Source organism: Canis aureus, chromosome 2, assembly GCF_053574225.1.
Source record: "Canis aureus isolate CA01 chromosome 2, VMU_Caureus_v.1.0, whole genome shotgun sequence".
NCBI lineage: Eukaryota > Metazoa > Chordata > Mammalia > Carnivora > Canidae > Canis > Canis aureus.
In genome coordinates, this window is record NC_135612.1 from 490,947 (window position 1) to 514,406 (window position 23,460).

Here is a 23,460-nt window from a genome sequence, read left to right on the forward strand (position 1 = left end):
TCCTCTTTATCCATCATCTGTCTGAAGGCACCGAGGCTCCTCCCACAGTGTGGCTACTGTGGACCTGGCTGCTGTAGACATTGGGGCGCAGGTGTCCCGACATTTCATTGCATCTGCATCTTCGGAGTGAGCTCCAGGCCGTGCACCTGCCGGTCGCAGGGCAGGTCTATCGGTAACTTCCTGAGGAGCCTCCTCACTGTTTCCAGGGCGGCTGCACCAGCCCGCGGTCCCGCCCACAGTGGAAGAGGGTTGAGTGAGTCTTGGCGGACGTGGTAAAAGTTTGGTCCACATTTCATTTCGCATCCTGTGGGCTCCAATTCATTGTCCTTAAGCATTTCTGGGGAAGCCGGGTGTTGGGCTCCATTTCCGCGCGACGTTTCTGAAGCTCCTAGGTCTCAGCTGGAGCCTGGAAGGAGGCAGGTCCGGCCCTGGGCGCGGGGACGCCGCCTCCTGCACGGCCTCCTTCAGCTCCTGAGCGTCCCGCAGGGGGCGCCCGAACCCAGGCCCCGGGTCAAGGGCGCACGTGCGCAGTAGGCCTCGTCCGCCAGCAGTAACAGGAGCCCCTCTGCGCTCTGGAGGCCTGAGGAGGACGTGGGGCCGCGTCCACGCTGACAGGAGCCCCGGCCTCCTCAGTACCCGCGGGTAGGCTTCAGGACCATGTGGGGCTGCCTCCACGGTGACAGGAGCCCTGGCCTCCTCAGGACTCCCGGTGAGGCTTCCAGAGGATGTGGAGCCCCGTCCTCGCTGACAGGAGCCTGGTCTCCTCAGGACCCGCGGTGAGACTTCAGGAAGATGTGGGGCCGCGTCCTCCCTGACAGGAGCCCCGGCCTCCTTAGGACCCACGGTGAGTTTTCGGGATGACGTGGGGCTGTGTCCGCGGGGACAGGAGCCCCAGCCTCCTCCGGACCTGCAGGGAGTTTTCGGGATGACGTGGGGCCGCGTCCACGCTGACAGGAGCCCCGGCCTTCTCGGGACCCGCGGGGAGGCTTCAGTCCCATGTGGGGCCGCGTCCATGGTGACAGGAGCCTGGCCTCCTCAGGACCCGCGGGGAGGCTTCTGGAGGATGTGAGGCATAGTCCACAGTGACAGGACCCCTCTCGTCCTCAGGACCCGCTGTCTATGACTCAGGAACACATGGGGCCACGTCCGCCAAGACAGGAGTCCGGCTTCCTCAGGACCCGCTGAAGGACCCCGGAAGCGCTGCTCGGAGTCGCATCCACCTCAGCAGGGCTACTCAGAACGACAAGGTAAGTGAATGGGGAGAATTGAGATAGGGTTAGGGTTTAGGGTGAGCAATAGGTGGTTAAGGTTAGCTTAGATGATATGGATTAGTGATCATGGTTATGCGTACGAGTTACTGGTGAGGGTGAGGGATGGGGTAAGGGTCAAGAGGTAGGAGTTAAAGTAAGGTATTAGGGATTAGGAAATTGACTTAAAGTCTGGATTAGGGTAATGTTACAGATAGGTTATAGGGTTTAGGTTTAGGGAATAGGGGGAGGGAATACGGTTAGAGTTAGAGTGGGGGATGGGGTTAGAGTTTAGGGTAAGGGGTGAAGGCAGGGTTAGGGTTATGGGTTAGGGTTTGGGCTAGGGGTTTGGGCTAGGTTTAGGGTACGGGTTAGGTGTTAGGGTACGGGTTAAGGATTAGGGTACAGGTTAGGGTTAGGGTTAGGGTACGGGTTAGGGTTAGGGTATGGGTTAGGGTTAGGGTATGGGTTAGGGTACGGGTTAGGGTATGGGTTAGGGTTAGGGTACGGGTTAGGGTATGGGTTAGGGTTAGGGTACGGGTTAGGGTACGGGTTAGGGTTAGGGTACGGGTTAGGGTTAGGGTTAGGGGTTAGGGTTAGGGTTTAGGGTTAGGGTACGGGTTAGGGTTAGGGGTTAGGGTAATTGTATGGTTAGGGTTTAGGGTTAGGGTTAGGGTAGGGTTAGGATTAGGGTTAGGGTTAGGGTAGGGTTAGGGTTTGATTATGGTTAGGGGTTAGGGTTAGTGTACGGGTTAAAACCACATTTTCATTGCCCTTTATGTTGTCTAGGTGTCAAGTGTTATGACATATGACATATTCCAAATGAAAACCTTTCTATGACTTTTATGTGCTTTCCTCTCAGCATTGCTGAAGAGCATCACCTTAAAATGACCAATACCTATTTTTCATAGCTGCCAAACAAACTGCAAACATAATCCTAAAATTGTACTGACTAAATTTTAGGTGCCATAGATGAACTAGCAGAATATAACCTCAAATAAGTGATTGAGAGCAATGCACAGGGTAGCTACAGGCATCTGGGAATTCCGCCCCCGCCCTGCCCAGCAGCACAGTGGGGAGGGAGGCAGGCAGTCAGTGTTTGCCACTTTGGTGACCAGAAGTCACCAACCATGTGGCCGACCCTACTAGTGCCAGCTGCCGCCTCCACCATCCATTCTCCTCCTCCCCTCAAAGGGCTTGCTGAGAAGCCTCATTTTCTGGCCCTCTCACAGCCTCACATGATGAGATGTGGCAACTGTCTTTGGGTAAGGAGATGTGAGCATAGGGTCGCTAGCCTAGGACTTCTGGGAAGTTCTCAAAGAATAAAAATTAAAAAAGTGGCCGACTTTTCTTCACTCCTTTCTCTTTGTTCCTTCCTGTGCCAAATCTGTGATCATCTTGGCAGAGAAGCAAAATAGTAGATTCTGTGGTCTCCGAAGACCTGGGAGCCACCAAGCCAGCCCCAGAGGGCCTAACTCTAGACTCCTTTTACTGAAAGAGTGATAAACTTCTATCTTCTTTAAGCCAATATTGGGCTATTTTCTGTTTTATGCAGACAGTAGTCCAAACCAACGTGGGTGGTCTTCTTATCTAGAGGCAGAGATCATTCTCATTTGAGGCTTGAGGTTGCTTTATGGATTTGGGGAAAAAAAATTTCAATAGGCCTTTTGATCATACAAAATCCAAGGCCCCAAAGGATTCTGGACAGAAGATTTTCAGGTCACTGGAAGGTAAACAGCTCTGCAGAATGATGCAGAGTTGGAACTTCCCTTGAGCAGAGAAAGGGTTAGGACTGTAGAGAAAGGAAAAGGCAGGAGGGTTCGGGTTCCCCTCATTTTGGGAGGGAAACGAGGTATAGGGTAGAGTTTAGGGTCAGGGATTCCCACATGTGTCATCTATTCTCTCAAAGATGTCCCTGCCAGCAGGGGCCAAAGGAGGGTGACAGCCAGTGTAGCACCTCTGCAGGTATGGATCCAGACCAGGGTATCAGTATGCATCAATTTAAAGTGGATTTTTTTTCTCCTTTTCTGCTCAGTAATTTTCTTTGCTCATGTTAAAGCACAGTGAACATCGGTTTTGTTTTGTTTCGTTTGACTTCTCAGCATCCAATCTCCCCCTGATAGCATGAAGATTTCTTCCTTCAGGGGCTGTTTCTCCCCCACTCTCCTCCCTGTGTTTGGGTGGCTCTGACTCCCTATCCCCAACCGCTTCATTCTGGCTCTCAGTCTCCTAGAGCATTCGTCACAGTGATTATTTAAGGGATATGCTAGGAGCCCAAACCAAGTCCAAAGACCCAATGCTGGATGTTTGCTGGGCTTAATGGGAAGGAAAGAATCGCCTTCTTTCTGCTCAACTTGCTAAAGGGCTGGCACGTAAGCCCTGATATTCTGTGTGTTATGTAACACATGGAGAGAAGAGCAGCATAAAAAAATTATAAGAGATTGACAGTAATTGAGCAATAGCCCAAAGCAAGAGGGTAACCTTAGGGGTGGAAATGGGAACTTAGGCTCTGCTCCTTTGGCACTGAACAGTCTCAGAAACCTGAAGAACTCAGGAACGTTCCAGTTACAATAATAAAATCAATATATCATGAATGAAATATGATATCATCAGAAAACTGCTCCCAGGTCCACGTGGAAAGAGCTGAATCAGACAGTTGGCTAGCGTCCTCTACATCTCTCAAAAGCACAATGAGTCAACAAGGCATGGAGGGGAGAGCCTGCGAGAGATCTGAGAGGCTGAATCTGGCGCTGCCTCTCCAAGTCCCAGAGACTGAAGACACACTGAGCAGCCACCTTGACTGTCTGCTTTTAGGACTTCGTATAATGGCACTGAATAGACCCTTACCCTTTCAGTGTCACTCAGCCGAGGCTCTGTGTCAACTCAACACTCTTCCAGCAACACGAAGAAAATTTCACAGGATGCCTGGGTGCCTCCGTCAGCTCAACTTTTAGCTTCAGCTCAGGTCATGATCTCAGGGGCATGAGATTGAGCCCCGTGTTGGCCTCTGGCTCAGCACAGAGTCTGCTGGAGATTCCCTCTCCCACCTCCTCTGCCCCTCCCCCAACTTGTGCACATACTCTCTCTCTTAAATAAATAAATAAATAAATAAATAAATAAATAAATAAATCTTAAAAAAAAAGATGACAATATCACATCTGATGTAGCTTCCCATTAGCACTATTAAGGCTGATGCAGGGCCCTCCCGAGGAGACGAGCAGAGTCCACAGCAAAACCAAAGGAGGACAAATTCAAACTGCTGTTTGAGCCCCTGGGGGGCTCAGCAGTTGAGCATCTGCCTTCAGCTCAGAGCATGACCCTGGGGTCACACTGGGCTCCCCGCAGGGAGCCTGCTTCCCCCTCGGCCTGTGTCTCTGCCTCTCTCTCTCTATGTCGCTCATGAATATGTAAATAAAATAATTTTAAAAAAACCCTTACAGCTGAGAGGCCAAGTCCGAGTCTCAGATCTGGATGGTCCTAAACAGAATCAGAATTTGGGGAAAGGGTATGGAATTGGAAGAGGGGTTTTGGGTGAGGAGGCTACACTTTCTTTCTTTCTTTATTTTTTTTTTTTTGTGAGGCTACACTTTCTGAGTCATAGACACAGTAATAAAAGATCAAGTTGGGGGCCACCCGGTGTCCCAGTTGGTTGGGCATCAGACTCTTGGTTTGGCCTCAGGTCCTAAGATCGAGCCCCCCATCTGGCACCATGCTCAGTGGGGAGTCTGCTTGAGACTCTCCCTCTCCCTCTGCTCCTCTGTCCGTGTCCCCCAAATAAGTAAATAAATAAATCATTAAAAAATATTAAGTTGGAAATGAACAAAGACATTTTAGTAATTATTCTGATCAGCCTGGGAGGGGCTGCAGCCTAGCCTTTGCTGGCTGGCCTCTGAGGAGTGGAGCTGGTCTAAGTGCAGGGAGCCGGGGGATAGGAACAGGGCCCTTTTTTGGTTCTAATCCTTTACATGCTAGAAGGTTCCCTGCTCACTAGGGGCAAAAGCCATATTCATTAATGTTAAAATGACTATTTTAAAATTTCTTTGTCCTAAAAAGTGCAAACATCCATGAAGAGGATAACACATTAAACTTTACCCCTCATATTTACATTCTTACTGAGAAATTTCATTTTTTAAGCAAAACTTAAGTGCCCTCTATTTTATTACTTAAAAGAGCTACATTGTTTCTACTAGTAAATGATTTTCTAAAAGTTAATTTTCCTAACTTTGAAAATGAAAAGTCCATGCAAATCAATGAAGGAATCATGCTGGAAATAAATAACATATGTAATTTTTGTGCATAAAAAGCCAAAGCCATTATATTATTAATATGCAAAAATGGATTGTTAATTTCCATACATTTGCCTATATACATATTATTGTTTTCATGACAACGAAGCATATAAACCATAAATTTATAGTTTCCAAACTTATATAAGTCTTAAAGATTATCTACTTCTGGCCATTTCTTCAGAGGTATTTGTTGGGGAAAGAATAGCAAATAATGATGAGCAGGCCGACTGCCAGGTTTCTTAAGAACTGTTGGCTTGGCCTCGTTTTGGTACTTACATTAAAGACTGTTTATTTAATTTTCTACAGAAGAGGATTTGCATCACTAAACTTGAAATACATACTATGCATCACCTAACTTGGGTAAAAGACCCATCCTGCCAGCACACCATAATTAGAAAACAACCATAAAAGCTATGTATAAAGCTATGTATCTGTAAAAAAACATATATTAGTTTTTTACAAATTTAAAGCTTTATTTGCAAAGCATCAGCCCACTCTGTACAGGTGCTATGCCTATCATGAATTCTCACTTAAGCTTACGTCCCTGGTCCTGCTTACTGCTCTCTCTTCCCTTCTCCCGGCTAACTCCACCCCCCTGCTCTGAGCCAGTTAGCCACCTCTGTGTGCCCTTGCACACTTTGTACTTTTTTTTTTTTTTGAGGTGTTATTTATCCATTCATAAGAGACACAGAGAGAGGTAGAGGCACAGGCAGAGGGAGAAGCAGGCTTCATGAGGGGAGCCTGATGTGGGACTCAATCCCGGAATCCTGGGATCACGACTTGAGCTGAAGGTCAGGGCTCAACCGCTGAGCTCCCCAGGGGCCCTCTACCTACTGTTTTAATTAGACAAACTCATATATGTGGGTATTTCCTCCTCACTGTTTTACAAAATAAAGGGAGGATTATAAAATTCCTTGCATTCCCTTTCTTGGTAAAAATACATAGTGGAAGTGTCTCCAAGTCGCTTGAAGGATTGCTCACTCGCTCTGTATAATAGTCTGTGTTGCCTAATCTTCGATGATGTGAATATTCCATTGAGTCAATTATTTCCTTAGTGATGGTCATACACTTTGTTTCCAATTTTTTGTCCCTACAAAAAGTGCTGCAATAAAATAGCACATGTTTTTATGTACTAGTGTCTTTTTTTTTTAATTTTATTTATTTATTTATTCATGAAAGACACAGAGAGAGAGAGGCAGAGACAGGCAGAGGGAGAAGCAGGCCCCTGCAAGAGCCCAATGTGGATCTCAATCCAGGGTCTCCAGGATCATGCCCTGGGCTGAAGGCAGGCGCTAAACCACTGAGCCACCTGGGCTGCCCTGTACTAGTGTCTTTATTTGCAAGGACCAGCAGGAAAAAGATGATCAAGGCAAAAGGATATATGTTTCTTGTTTTAATAGGTCCTGCCAGATTGCACTGGCTGTGATGTGGACGGAATCCACAGCTCCCAGTGTAGTGTGTGAGTGGGCCCTCCCCTGTCCTCCTGCACTCCCCACTGCTGCCACTAGCCACAGATATTGTTCTTCTCCATGATCCCATCTTCGGAAGAAGTAACTTGTTTTTTTAAATATTCATCTTTGTTAATTGTGTCTCACATGCACACACGAGAAGCTCTGGGTCAGGGTCAGGTTCCTGGGGCCTCCCAGGACATGAGTGTGCCGCCCCCTGCTCCCATTCTGGTCCAGCTGATGTCTCTCTCACCCATGGGGGCTCCTGGGCTGCCCTCATCTCTGCAGATGCACACAGACCTTTCTTTCACCCTAACAGGTGAACTGTACCTAAGCTGGGTGAAGTTTCTTGGGTAGGGTTTTTGTTATTTTGTTTGGAACTGCGTGGGCATTTTATTTTATTCTCTCTAGTTTTAGATTTTTAATGCAAAATATGATGTCAGGCTGATATTTTTCCTTTTTAAGTAAATTCTTCTTTCTTTCCAATAGATTCTAAAATTAGTATTTTGAAAAAAATAAAATAAAATCAGTACTTCGACACTTAGAACTTAGGAATTTTACCAGAACATGCTTGTGTTTAAGTAGGTATATCTGTTGTTGCTTTTAATCAATCTGACTGGAATTCAGTAAGGCCTTTCAATCTCCAGATTCAAATTTTTCTTTAGCTCTGAAAATTTTTCTTCCTTTTTTTTATTCCATTATTGCCTCTCCTCCATCTGTTCCTTTTTCTCCTTCTGGCAATCTTGCATCTCTTGCATCTGTCCTCTGCGTCTTGATTTTTTTCACCATTTCTATTGCTCTTTTTCCTCTGTATTTTGAAATATTTCTTCCATTTTCCACCACTTCCTCAGGTTCCAACATTACCATCTTTTCTTTATTTTTATTTTTTAAAATTTTAATTACTTATTTTAAGTACTTTCTACACCCAATGTGGTGCTCAAACTCATAACTCCAAGATCAAAAGTCAAACACTCTCCCAACAGAGCCAGCCATGTGTCCCATTCTTTAAATTTATCTACTAACCAGTAAAATGAGAAAATAATGCTTAATTTTTTTTCAGATATTCTCTTTCATGCTATTACTGAATCTTATTAAAGTGTGTTACTTTTAGGGGGCACCTGGGTGGCTCAGTCAGCTAGGTGTCTGCCTTCAGCTCAGGTCATGATATCCAGGCCCACATCGGGCTCTCCCTATGTCCCTCCCCCTCACTTGTGCTCTCTCTGTCTCTCTCAAAATAAATGAATAAAATCTTTTTTAAAAAGTCCGTTATTTTTTTGGTAGATGGCTCAAGCTGTCATCTTTCTCCTACAGCAGTTTGCATTTTGTAAGGAGTCATCTGGTTCATTCATTATCTATTGCTGAAAAAAAATCACCTCAAAACGTTGTGTCTGAAAATAACAAGCATGGATCATCTCTGGAGAATTCAAATGGAATAAAAGGGCACCCAAGAAAAGTAAAATCTTTCTGTCCCAGGGATCCAGTTCCATCTACCTATCCACCTACCCAGAGATAAGTATATTTTACTGTTAAAAAGATTTCTAAGTGTAAATAACAAAATTTTTGCCTTTTTGTTTTGATAATTTCAGATTTACAAAAATAGTACCAAAAAAACCCACATACCCTTCACCTAAACTTCTCAAATGTTAGCATTTTGCCACATTTGTTTTATTATTCTTTCTCTCATAAATATATAATTTTCCTCTCTTACTCTCTCATACACACATACACACATACATATCACATGCACACTTTTTTCTGAACAAGTTGAGATTGGATTGCAAATATGCCTATTTATATCTGTGTTTCCTGAAAATAAGATCATTTTCCTTTATAAACATAGTATAATTATAAAAATCAAGAGAGTAACATCAATGTGATATTATTATCTAATCTACAGACCTTATTCAAATGTTACTAACTACTCTACTAATGTCTTTTATAGCAGAAGAAAAATAATAGTTTTCTGCTTCAAGATCCAATCCAAGATCACACATTGCATTTAGTTGTCATGCCTGTTTAGTCTCCTTTAAATTGGAAGAGTTCCTCAGTCTTTGTTTTTCTATAGATAATATTTTTATAAAATCACAAATATAATAATTCTATTTATACTTATGTCCCTTATCTTTTTCCCTTACCAATCTAATGTTACATTTCAGTACATATGTATTATCTCATTCCCTTCACCAACTACACAGTAATGTATCAGTCAGGATGATCTGGATTTCGCCATGATAACAAAAATACCAGAAGTGGCTTAATGCTGCAAATTCTTGTGCATGTGACATCTGTTTGTCCTCCTTATGAAGGCGCAGTGCTCTGGCTGCTTCTGTCTCATGACTCTCCCTCCTGGGATGTGTTTCTACAATTGCTGCACCAGAAGAGCTTGGGGAACCTCACGTGGACTCTTAAAATCCTTTAAAATTTTCAGACGACAAAACAAATCACATCAGCATGCCCACCCTCAAAGGGGCAGAAATATATTCCTTCCACCTACCCAGAAGGAAAAGGAATCAAGAAATACTGGCAAGACTGGTAATATCAACCACATGTGTCATTGACTGGGCATACCATAACTTATTTAAGTAGTTCTTTATTTATGGACATTTATTTTTTTTATTTATTTTTTTAAATTTTTATTTATTTATGATAGTCACACACACAGAGAGAGAGAGGGGGGCAGAGACACAGGCAGAAGGAGAAGCAGGCTCCATGCACCGAGAGCCCGACTTGGGATTCGATCCCGGGTCTCCAGGATCGCGCCCTGGGCCAAAGGCAGGCGCCAAACCGCTGCGCCACCCAGGGATCCCTATTTATGGACATTTAGATTGCTTCTGTTTTTTTTTTTTAATCTTTACACATTTATTTTTGCCACTCACTTGCATATCTACGTATAAATTCCAAGAAATGGAATTGCAAAGCAAAGGGAATGTACATCTAAAGTTTAGGCTGCCATTTTGAGCTTTATGCAAGATGAGTGAACAGTGGGAGCCAGACAACAGAGGCAGAGGCAGGAAAACAAAAGAAAGAAATGGGACAGACAGAGAAAGTAGATTTCAAGACTGACTTTCCAATTTACAAGCCCCTTGAATCTTGACTGTTCGTGTCTATTAAACTGCAGTTTGCATTCAATAAGCTCTTGTTTTTACTTCTGCATGTTTGGGTGGGTTTCTGCTACTTGCCCTAAGTTGCAGCACAATTGGAGGGGACAGAAAGAAGGATGGCATAATCATTGCTCTCAATTCAGTTTCCAACCCAGTAAAGAGCTGAGCACTCAGTCACCAAACCAAAGTTCCCCCGCTGGACCAGTGTTTTGTAAGTTCAGCTGCTTTTAAATTCAGTGTGATGGTTGATAGAAGTGAAGCTTACCTAGATCTGGAATAAGAGCACAGCCAAGGAAAGTCAGGAAAGTCTTGCTTTTAAATTCCCTCTCAGGATACATTCTTCACATTTTTGAAAACCCAGCTCAGGTTCTACTTCATGAAGTGTCATCAGTTGCTACCGGAGCTCACCCTGATCTCCATTTTTCTAAATGCTTGTAACACAAGACAATCAGCCCACATTTGGTTTTATACTGTTCTCTGTCTTAATGCTAGAATGAGCTTTTAAGTTCTTTGAGAAAATATTTTATACCTATTTTGAATTTCCGAAGAACCCTGTGGATAAAACACCTAATAAAGGTGCAGTCACTATTAAGTGACTGCTTCTACCTAAGTCATATAAACCTGACTTAAGTTGAGTGTATTTATAAACCATAAAAAAAATGAAGGACAACTCATCTAAAACCAACATGTGGTTCCCATCTGCCACATTTCCCAAGGAATATGGATTATTGCCTTGGTGATATAACTGCAGCAATTCTGAAAATGGAAAGCAGACACCTGTGGTACCATCCTAGGGACTACAGACCTTTTTCTCATACTTGTATGAACTTACGTGAGCCTACCCACATTCTAGATGTATATTTGTAGATTATGGTACTTACTGTCACTAATCACTCTGTAGGTTTATTTATTCTAAAGTATTAGAAGCCTCTTTCCCCCTTTCTTGGACAATCATTCTATAAATGTCGGTGTATATCATTCCCCTGAATTTTTTTGTTACTTTTACCATACTACTACGCATCCATAAATAATATATACCATTGTTAGGGGTACCTGGTTGATTCAGTTGGTAAAGCATGTGATTCTTGATCTTAGGATCATGACTTCAGGCCCCATACTGGGCATAGAGCTTACTTAAAAAAGAAAAGAAATATACAACATTGTTGCCCATGCATGCTTTAAGTTATAAGTGCTGTCATACACTTATTATTCTGCAACTTCCCTTTTTCCTCTTCATAATATATACTTGTTATTTATCTCATGTTAATATGGTAACTTTCAATCACTAAACTATCTAGAATTTCATTTTCACAAACCAATTTTCCTGTTGATGTACATTTAAGTTACTTCCAGTTTTTCCTAGTTTCAAAAAATTGCTGCAGGGAATGTTCTTGTACATATTTACCTATGTACATACACAAGAGCTTGCCTGTGGTATGTACCTAACAAATGGAATTGCTGGAGAAGCATATCAATTTTGATAATGCCCCCATTTGATAAATAGCTCTCCAAAATGGTGGCATTTGGACTCCCACCAACAATAAATGAACAATAAATGAAAGTGCCATTTCCCTCATACTCTTCCTTGATTTGTGTTAATTTGGTCTGTCACAATGCATAGACTTTAATAAAACAAGCCTTGCCCTGACCACTGTATGGTTTTGAGGAACAATATCTTGTGATCCACCAGATGGAAAGCTCTCATTCCTTTGTTATATATCAATTCAATCAAGATTTTCAATTTTATTTCTTTTGGCCAGCTTTATCTATTAATTAAAGGGATGGTAAGATCTTCCCTCTTGATTATGACTTGGTTAAACATCCTTTCATGGTTCTTGATTGCTCTATCATCTGGTAAATTATTCTTTTTTTTTATCAAAGAGTTTTACTTGTAACTCCAAATGATTCTTTTTATCTTAAATTCCATTTGTTTGCTATTAATTCCATTAAATGCTCTTATTCTTTTCTTTTTCATTTATATTTGATTGTTACAATTTTCCTTTTATTTTCAAATTTCTGGATAGTTTTAAGTGTGTTTCTTTTTTTTTTTTTTTTAAAGATTTTATTTATTTATTCATGATAGTCACAGAGAGAGAGAGAGAGAGAGGCAGAGACACAGGCAGAGGGAGAAGCAGGCTCCATGCAGGGAGCCCAATGCGGGACTCGATCCGGGGTCTCCAGGATCGCGCCCTGGGCCAAAGGCAGGCGCCAAACCGCTGCGCCACCCAGGGATCCCTTTAAGTGTGTTTCTTATGTATGTATGCAGCAATCTCTACACCCAATGTGGGGCTTAAACTCACGACCTTGATATCAAGAGTTGTGTGTCACATATTCTACTGACTAAGCCAGCCAGGCACCCCTTAAGTGTGTTTCTTGAACTAGATACAGTTTTATTTCGTTTGCTTGCTTGCTTATTAACCAAATGGGATGATTTTTTTTTGGTAAATGAGTTCTATCCAGGGAACTGAAACAATGATCCTGGTGTATTTCAATTTATTCCACCATCTAATTTGGGTCTTCTCTTTACTACACTTCTCCTTTATTTTTATTCCTTTTCTCTCTTCTTTAGGGCTGACAAACTTTTCTATATTCTCTTTCCTCCTTTGTTGATTTCAAAGCGATGCATTGTTTCTATTTTTTAACAACATATTTAGTTCTACATTTTTCCTACAAAGTCTTAAGTTATTCAACATTTTTTTCTTTCTCCTAAAGAAGACACAAAGTTAACCATGTTTTAACTATTTGTTAAGCACTCTCATATTGTTTTTAAACCTCAAATTATTTTTTATAATAGTTAAGTATGTTTACTTACTTAAATGATCATTTTTAATGTTTTTAAATATTTTATTTTTTCATTCATGAGAGACACAGAGAGAGGCAGAGACACAGGCAGAGGGATAAGCAGGCCCCATGCAGGGAGCCCGATGTGGGACTTGATCCTCAGACCTGAGATCATGCCCTGAGCTGAAGGCAGATGCTCAACTGCTGAGCCACCCAGGCATCCCATAAATGATCTTTTTTTTTAAATAACATTTTTTAAAATTTTTATTTATTTATGATAGTCACACAGAGAGAGAGAGAGAGGCAGAGACACAGGCAGAAGGAGAAGCAGGCCCCATGCACCGGGAGCATGACATGGGATTCGATCCGGGTCTCCAGGATCGCGCCCTGGGCCAAAGGCAGGCGCCGAACCGCTGCGCCACCCAGGGATCCCGATCTTTTTTTTTTTTTTTTTAAGATTTTATTCATTTATTCATGAGACACACACACACACACACACACACACACACACACACACACACAGAGGCAGAGTCACAGGCAGAGGGAGAAGCAGGCTCCATGCAGGAAGCCTGACATGGGACTCGATCCCGGGTCTCCAGGATCACCCCCTGGGCTGAAGGCGGCACTAAACCGCTGAGCCACCCGGGCTGCCCAGTGATCATTTTTTAAAAGATATATTTGAGAGACAAAGAGACTGAGATAGAGAAAGAGAGCATGAGCAGAGGGAGAGAATCTCAAGCAGAATCCATGCTGAGTGCAGAGCCAGATGCGGGGATTGATCCCAGGACTCTGAGATCATGACCTGAGCCGAAACCAAGAAAGAGTTAGATGCTTAGCCAACTGAGCTACCCATGTGTTCCTATCTAAATTATCATTATCTGAGCTCACTATTTTTTCTTCCATCTAATTTCTTCCTTCTAGGTTAGCTATTCTTCCTATTGCAGTATACCTTTTAAGAGGACTATGGTTAGTAAGTTCTCTTATTTTTGTATATCTTTTTGCATATTTTGTCTTTCTAAGTATGTATTTTCACCAAGCATTTATGCTACCTTTCCTTTTTTTACACACTTCTAAAACCTTATTTATACAAAAAACTCACTTGTGTTTAAAAGAATTACCAAGAGAGAAAGAAAAACAGGAAAGATAGAGCAAAAGACATGCCCCTTAGTAATATTCAGTGTGGAGGTGGGATTTTGGTTTCTCAAGAATTGAATATTTAGTGTTTTTTATAAACAACAACAACAAAAATAGAGGTCCCCCAGAGCTCATGGCTGTTCTGTTACCCACATCCCACCAAGAAAAAGAGTGCCAGGAAAAAAAGCAGAAGAGAACAAGAGAAATCAAGAAAGGAACCAGGTCCAGATGGTGGCAATTATCCCTGTGCAGTATGTTCTTAGGGTCAAAGAGGAGAAAAGGCTCCTTTTTTGCCAGAAAAGGAGTGGGAAGAAATGGGAAGGGGGAAAGGGTAAAAAAAGGATTTTAATGCACAGGGGAAGGGAAGAGGGATGGGGAGTTGTGCACTTTTCTCCTACCCCACAGTATCAATATATAAGGAGTTGGGGAAAGAGAAGGATAAAGATTTCCAGTTGTATTGAACACTTTCAATAGAGCTAAGTGTAACTAATAAATTGAGGAGTTTTCCATTATGGAAGTATCTTGCCAACTAAATAAAGAAGTAAAAATTACATTTGAATATCACCATTTTGAATTTTGTAGTGAATTAATGTAGTACTGGCTGCCTCTATCACACAGAGAGATAATTAGCTATTACAGATCTCCTACATGCCGCCTACAAAGAAGCTGGACCCAAAATTATGCCTGATTTTGACCGAGTTCATAAATGCATTACCAGTTAATAGAAAATACAGAACTGGGTAAATTACATGAAAATGCGATCAGCAAAATCCAGATGTGAGAGGCCATACAAGACAAATCAAACAACCCAGTTTCTTCCAGAACTAAGCTCTAAAGGGAAAGGTGGAGGAGAGAGTCAAAGGTGGAGATTTGGAAGAATCTTGAAAGATGTATACTCTTTAAAAATCAAGTTAAATCATAGGGTTTAGAGATGTCTTGGGTAACAATCTATAAAGAAAACAAGCAAATGAAGACCATATAAGTGAAGATGTGGCTACCTTGAGGTGAAAGGGAGTGCATCAGGACTGGGACAGGGTAAATGAAGGAAGTCTGGAGCGCCTGGGGAATGGACCCACTTGGGTTAGAACACAGAGCAAGACCAAGTCCTCAGCTCTCAGGGAGTCTGCATCGTATTGGGAGAGATAAGCCAATAAATGTATAATACCACGACTGTCAGTGATATTAGTGATAAATGCTCAAAAAAAATACAAAGTGATTGAGTCCAAACCTCTAAATAAATGACAACTGAGTTTCACTCCTAACATAAAATATATGGAAAAGATAATTAGTTGATAAAGTCAATAAGCAACATCATTTTTTCTTATGTATGGCCAATTAAGAGAAAAAAGTAAAGACAAAAGGAAGGAAATGAGAGAAAAAGAAGTAGAATCACAGAAGGCAAGGCTGAAGATAATACACGGGGAGAGAGACACCCACCAAGGGATAAAGGAGCATGCACATCCCAAAGCCAGAATTTCATGGAGTAAAACCCTTTACTACTGCTACAGATTCACGCCTCTGTGTAGAGACGGGGGTATATTCTCTTGGAGCTCCCCTTTCAGATGACCGTAAGTCAAGGTCTGGAGACCCTAGGTTTGCCCTAAAATTTGGTTCCCATGTGGATTCAAACACCCTGGGCTGAAGTGACACTTTATAACCACATTTCTGAGAACATATTTTGTAAGGAAAATAACAGTGAAAGATGAGTATCTGCCACAGAGGAGTACCTGCCGCAGAGGAGTACCTGCCACAGAGGAGTACCTGTCGCAGAGGTGCCTGAGCAAACCCCCGGGTTGGCCAGGAGTGCTGACACGACAGGCCAGGCTTCCCCTTTCCTTGCAGGCAGGCAGGGTCACAAACGGATGCCAGAGGATGCGGAATGTGTGCTCTCTGTTCACCTTGGAAGGTTCATTTATAGCTCATTTCTCCGGATGCAAAAAGGAAGTCAATCTCACCACCTACAACAGTAACAAAAATGGCAACAAAACTATGGTTTTAAATTTCTTCCCCTTGCGGAAACTTCAGTTTGTCCTGTTATTACTGGATTTATTAGAAATAACTATCCAAGTCAATAAAACCACAAAAAGTTATAAGCCCTATCTCATCTAGAACGATGGATCCCAAATGCAGCCACAATTCACTTTAAATATATATAGTTTGTGTATATTACATTATATACAAACTTATATATTATGTAATAATTGTATAATAATATTTTGGCTATATTTTGACTTATAATGATAGAGATTATTGACATTAATTTGTAGACTGAGAGGACAGAAGGTCATCAGAGCAATAATCCACATTTAGCAGTACAATCTCAGCCAAATGCTGTCTCATAAGTTTTCCTGTAATAACTGATTTTTTTCTTTGTAACAAAAATGGATTTTATCTTAGTTATAAAAGTAATATTAAAAAGTAACACATTGAAATAATGGACTAATAAACGTTTAAAAAATGCTGCGAGGGATGCCTGACTGGCTCCGTCAGTGGAGTGTGCAACTCTTGATTTCTGGGTTATGAGTTTGAGGCCCACATTGGAGCAGAGATAACTTAAAAATAAAATCTTTCAAAAAAAAAAAAAAAAGAAAGAGGGGCATCTGGGTGGCTCAGTCAGTTAAGCATCTGCCTTCAGCTCGGGTCATGATCTCAGGGCCCTGGGACTGAGCCCCTCTTTGGGCTCCCTGTTCAGTGGGGAGTCTGCTTCTCCCTCTCCCTCTGCTGCTCCCCTCACTCGTGTGCATGCATGTACTCTCTCTCGCTAATAAATAAATAAATAAATTTTTTAACAGATGCTTCAGAAAACAAAGTAATACAAACTCCTTATTTTTAAAATTTAAACACTACAGGGGTGCCTGAGTGGCTCATCTGACTCTTGGTTTTGGCTCAGGTCATGATCTCAGGGTTGTGAGATGGAGCCCCCCCAACGGCTTCGTGCTCAGCAGAGTCTGAATTTCAGGTTCTCTCTCCTTCTGCCCCTCCCAGTCATGCTGTTTTTCTTTCTCTCTGAAATAAATAAATAAATAAATATTTAAAAACTTAAACAGTAGAAAAAGTAGGAAAAACTAAAAAAAACCAAAAAAACAAAAAAACAAAGGAGCAAAAAACTATAAATCACTTGTACTCTCAACCAAGAAATCTACATACCTTTGCCTGTACATATGTGCACACATGGGCACACACATACACACACACACACACATTTTACAAAAGCAGGATCACTCTAAACATGTTGTTTTATAACCTTATTTCTTACTTAATATACCATAGATATTCCTGATATATTGTACAATGAAAAAGGAAATGACTGAGTAATATATACGTTCAAGTATGACTCATATTTTCTTTAAGAACTCTGTAAGAAGAGCACACCAACCACTCTTGATCTTAGGGTTGTGAGTTTGAACCCGTGTTGGGTGTAGCAGTTACTTAAAAATAAAATCTTAAAAAAAGGAAAAGAAAAAGACTTTTATAAGATTATATCTAGATATAAATATAAATCTAGATACACTGAAACATGATTTTATTAACACAGGAAGTGATCTGGCAAGGTACAAACTGAATTTTTAACAGCAGGAAATGGGATGAAAGAGTAAATAAAAGAAACATTACATTTTTATTTTATATATGTCTGCATTATCTATTCCAAAAATGCATGTACTATTTCAGAAATTAATAAAGGTACACATCACAAATAGCTTTTCACATTAATTAGAATTATTTGTGTTACCGTTTTTAATTGTTCTATACTATTCTGTGGCATGAAATTAGCATTTAGCCCATTGTCTACTTACGGGCTTTTAAGCTGCTTCCCATCTTCTGGTATTAAAGTGATTTTGATATCCTTATCTGTGCTATCTGCAGTGTTTCATCAGCCCTGGGTATTATCAGTTTTAGTATTTTTTTTAACCCATTAACCAAAAATAGTATCTCGTTATTTTAACTCACAGTTTTAGATTTTAAGTGGGATTAATGTTTCCCGAGCTTGTTGTGTATTTTTCTTATGAATTGTAATATTCGCGTATTTTGTCCACTTTTCTTGAAATTTTCCTATTTTTTTAGATAAACTGCTTACATATAAAGTTATTAACGTTGTCTGTGATATATATACGAAATACTTTTCCAGATATGCCTTTTGGCTTTTAGATTTTTGTTTTGCTTTTTTCTTTTTTTGCCTTTCTTCTTCACTTTTTTTCATGTATTCATATATATATATAATGGTGTCTGTCCCTATGTTGTTTTACTTCTCTGGTTTGTCCATTCTTGTACCAGGATCCATGGTTTCAACTGACGTTATATACCTTCTAAGGCAATCTCTCCTCATACTTTTATTTTTTTGAATGTTACTAGTTATTTTTGCATGCTTATTCTTTGGTGAAATTTGGAAACCTTTTGTCAAATCATAAATGTTGGGATTGTGTTAAACTTATAGGTACATTCGGGGAGAACTAACTTATTTATAATACTGAATATGTCCCAAATCTTTTATGTTCCTCAGTCAAGTTATATAGTTTCCTTCAAATATGTCCATCACTTACCTTTGCCTGTACATATGTAAAATTTTTGCTAATCTATTTTATGTTGTGTGTTAATTAATGCCAATGGGAATTTTTATTTTTGCTTAGCAGTATCACTGACATTTTGTAGGCATTCAACAAACACTTGTTGAATGAGTAAGTGCAAAACAGAATAAACTTTTAAAAGCCATGAAAGCTTTATAGGCTAAGGGAGCAACGTGCCTTAATATCTGAAATAGCTGAGTTTAATTATACTAACACAAAAGAAGCAGCCAACCTGGCTTGCTTAGGGCTCATATTTCAAAGTGACTCGGAGTCCAGGCCTCCCTGTCACTAAACCACACATGGTGCACCTGGGGAGATCACAGGTACTCGGAGGAGGAAGTGGCAGCTATGCTTCTCCATGCCTAGATTTCACCGCTTCGGATTAAGGACTTCCTTTCTCTGGATATGCAAACAATTCTGTGAAAGGTGATAGAACACTACATGCTGAGCCGCAACAGTCTGGGACACCTTTGTATGAATTCCCTATCAGTTGCTTCCCAACTTGCAGCTAACTAGGAAGGGTTTTTGAGAAGAGAATTACAAGAGCAAAGAACAGGGATATTGGACATATGGGGTGTGTAGAGGTAAAAAAAAAAAAATAGAGAGAAGGAAGCTAAAGTTTCTGAATTTCTTTGAGCAGGAAATGCATCTTGTTGATCCTTAAGGTACCGCTTCACACAGGACAGTTACCGCGCAGATGTGTGTAAAATGGGTGAGTCAGAGGGTGGACAGCTCTGCTCACTTCACAGCTTTGCCTCTGAGTTGTTCTGCCCAAAGCTGCAGTGTCTGGGCTATTTTGGGGCGCCCCTTGCTCTGCTACTCTGACCTCCTTCCCTCAGAATTACTCATACAGGATGGGATGCCAGATGCTCATTGCTAACAGATGTTTGTTCGCTGCTACAACAAACAAACGCTGACTGCTAACACAGCTTGCATGGACGTAAACCCGTAAGCTGACTACTTATACAGGATAAATGCCTCCGTGTAGAGTGAAGAGATGATGATCATCAGATATTTGGTCAGTCAACAATTAGTTCTCCTTCCCACTCCTCATGGGTCTGATCATTTCAATACTGACCCCACTCGGGAAGTATGAGGAGACCAGAAGACAAGGAATAAACAACAGATCTTTTCCCACTGTTGGTGTTTATGAACTTATTATATAATGTAGAAAACGATGGCTCAACCCCGGAGTCACCAGTCCCCCAGCTCTGGTTGGATCTGAGGAAACGGGAGGAAAGCTGACGGAGCAGGAGAGCATCTGCTGCTAGCACAGGAGAGGATGCCGGGTAGAAAGCGAAGAAATGGGATCATGTGATAGCCAAATTGAGACTTTTCTTATTGATAACAATTTTCTCTTTGGTGATGAAAAAATACATTGTGTTAAGATGCTAAAGTTTATTTCAAATCCTCAGTGATGGACACCAGATGTTGCTATGGCAATTATCTCCTGTGAGATTCACAAAGCTTGGGCCTTGTCTATCTTGGTTTCCATGAACCTTCAGCGCTCACCAGATAGTGGGTACTCTGTAAATAGCTGTTGAATGGATGATTCATTATTATTATTCATTATCCTTCTGAAAATGAGTAGAAAACCTTCAACAAATTAAATTTAAATAATTGAGAAAGGACTTCGAGGGTGGAGGAGTATATTCTGGGATCTATTTTATGCCTGACAAAAAGAGTGCTGACCATTCCTTGGTCTCAAACTAGGTCACCCAGAAAAATCTACCCAAGTCCAGTTCTCTGTTGAAAGGTCTTAACCTGGGGCTGTCTACACCGAGTAATTATTCATATAACTTTTACTGGCAAAATCCTAAGATAGATGCTTAACTCTCCACTTTCGTCTGTCAATGTAGGTGCGATCCAAGGCAAGGGAATGGAAGTCATGCTAAACAAATTGATGCAGGTTTTCAGTCTAAGCTGACTTTTTTCCCTTTATTCTCCTGTGAATTAATATGAGTTAGAGAAAGTGATTTGAAGTAACTCTATAAAATAATTTGTTTTTAAAAGATTACTCTGAAATTGAGCTATTATTATCTTTCCGTCAATTAAGATTAACTGCCTATCCTTCACTTAATTTTGCACTCAAATCTTTTGTGGCTTATTTAGGACATCTGCATCTAGTCCAAATTGTGGCATTGTTTCACATCAAATAGAAGTTGTGAACCTACTATGAAGCAAACTAAGTGTAAAGGTCCTCCTGCACGTTAAAGACACAACGTGTGAGTAATCACATCCCCAGAGAATCCAGCAACAGAAACGCCTCCTTTAATCCATTTCATATGCCACTGTGTGGAGCTAGAAACATACCAAATATACACGTGATATAGATTTTGGTATTGTGTTCAACATAAATTTAGTTTTTATTTACAAAATCAGAAGTTACAGTTCTAATGATTGATGTTTTCAAGTTCCAGCTGTTTCCATAAGAACAATCATTAAAAATATCAACATTTTCAGTAAATTTGATAAAGCTGGCTACAATTACACACACAACAGTTGGTGCTTTTTGGAGATAGTTTACATCATGATCTCTTAAACTAATAATTTCTCACTTTCAGCAGTTTTTGTTATGGTGGCCAAAAGGTAGAGTTGTTACAAGCAAAGGTGTGAAAAAAAAAAATCAAGCTGCCCCCCACTCCAAAACCATATTCCAAAGCCTCCAATACAACTTTGTTATTAATCTACAACAGCAATGATTTTATTTTATTTTATTTATTTTATTTTTTATTTTTAAATGAAAGGATGCCTGCTTTTTTTATTTTTTATTTATTTATGATAGTTAGAGAGAGAGAGGGAGGCAGAGACACAGGCAGAGGGAGAAGCAGTCTCCATGCACCGGGAGCCCGATGTGGGATTCGATCCCGGGTCTCCGGGATCACGCCCTGGGCCAAAGGCAGGCGCCAAACCGCTGCGCCACCCAGGGATCCCCAGCAATGATTTTAAATAGAATGTTCTGGATAATAAGCTAAAGGCCACATGGTCAAGTCATTCCCACCTAATTGTACTGCCCTGCTCATAATAAAGCAAAAGTTACTTATGTATTTAAAGGAAGAAGCATGTCCTTGAGTCAACATAGAATGATCGATGTCTAAGAGCTGGAAGATGTTGAACCAGAACTCATCCAAAAAAAGCTGAAAGGCAGAGACCAAGGAGAAGGAGGGAGCATTTGGAGACTACTCAGTGGTAAAGGGCTGCATAAATCAGCTTGCTACATGTCAGAGACCAGCTGGACTTGACCTGACACACACTGTAGGGTCAGTTCCTTGCTCCTATCTGTGCAGGACTGGAGGGTCCATTTCCCTTGGCCACTTATTAGTCAAAGGGTCCTAGACAAAACTAGGAAATTAGAAATTTTGTTGTACTACCGTGTGCCTTGGGAAAGCCTACGCCTTTAATTCTCAAGCACCTGGTGCCTCCACCTCATTAAAATGTGTTCTCAGATTCTTCACACACACAAATTGCTTAACACAAAATAGATGCTCAGGATAATTTTTCGTTTTCCTCCTCCTTTGCCACAAATTACTGATGAAAATGTGCTTTTATTTCTTCTATTTTTATTTTCACAGATACCAAATCCTGGAATCCACAGAATGAGACAAGAGGGAGGAATTTTAAGCAATTTTTAACTCTTGAGACTGTCTGCTTCGTTTGTATATGGGTCTTCTGGGATAGCTCACACCTCAGCATACTCCATGAGGCCAGGCAATCTTCAGAGTGCTTTACATGGAATATGTCGTTTCCCCCACAACCCTATGAGGTAATATATTAGTCCATTTGGGCAGCTATGACAAAAACAGACTGGGTGACTTAATATTTATTTCTCACAGTTCTGGAGGCTGGGATATTCAGGATTAAGATACCAGCAGATTCGGGAGCTGGTGAGAGCTCACGTCCTGGTTTATAGACAGCCACCTTCTCTGTGTCCATACAGGGTGGGAGGGGTGAGGAAGCAAGTATTTAGCAATACTAAAAGGGCACTACTTTCATCATGAGGGCTCCACTCTCATGACCTAGTCACTCCCTAAAGGCCCCGCCTCCAAGTGTGGTCGACTTTCGGGTTAGGTTCAACATGTGAATTTGGGGACGACACACACAGTGAACCGATAGCAGGGAGTTACTAATGTTAGCTTCATTTTATAGGCTGAGGAAAGTGGGGTTTGGAAGTTGAGAACTTTCCTAAAATGACACAGTGAGTAAGAAATGGAGCCAGGACATCTGCTGTGGGGCCCATGCTTAGCCTGTGCCATGTCCTGAGTGGGCTCTCACTGTGAGGGAAAGGACTACCAGTTGATTAATCTCAACATGTTCAGTTTTTTCAGGGACCCTGATGCTGGTTTATGGATCCCCCATCTAAGGCTGGTGTGATAGACAAAATAATGACCTCCCGAAGATATCTATACCCAAGAATCCAGAATTTGTAAGTTTGTCCTCTTACATGGCAAAAGGAACTTTGCAGATGTCATTAAAGCTATGGACCTTAAAATTGGGAGATTATTTTGGATTATCTGGGTGGGCTCAATTTAATCACATGAGACCTTAAAAACGGAAGTGGAAGTCAGACACTGGGGCAGAGAGATGAGACCAAAGAAAAAAGGAAGAGAAATTTCAAGTATGATAGGGATTCAACCCACTGCTGCTGGCTTTGAAGATGAGGAAGGAAATGGGGACCTTAGTCCTACCCCCACAGGGACCAGAGTTCTGCTAACAACCACAAATAACCAAAAAAACAAAAAAAAAAAAAAAAAAAAAACCACCCACACCCTGATCTCCTCCTGAGCCTCTAAAAAGGAATGCAACCCTGCTGATGATAACTTGATTTAGTCCAGTGAGACTTGTGTCAGATGTCTGATGTCGAGGACTGCAAGATAATAAACATTTGCCGTTTTAAGTCA

General features: G+C 41.2%; 1 long non-coding RNA gene across 6 annotated transcripts; it reads left to right on the plus strand.

The window, feature by feature from the left end:
* The first annotated feature begins 521 nt into the window (after positions 1-521).
* Positions 522-23,460, plus strand: LOC144291653 (uncharacterized). Of its 6 annotated transcripts, none has more exons than XR_013359026.1 (8): positions 522-844; positions 1,108-1,247; positions 8,296-9,516; positions 10,170-10,296; positions 19,203-19,274; positions 20,675-20,787; positions 22,135-22,325; positions 22,879-23,460. It is a non-coding gene; the product is annotated as an uncharacterized LOC144291653 (long non-coding RNA). The 6 variants fall into 6 exon arrangements; XR_013359042.1 differs by lacking the exon at positions 10,170-10,296 and adding an exon at positions 21,617-21,751; XR_013359035.1 differs by lacking the exon at positions 20,675-20,787.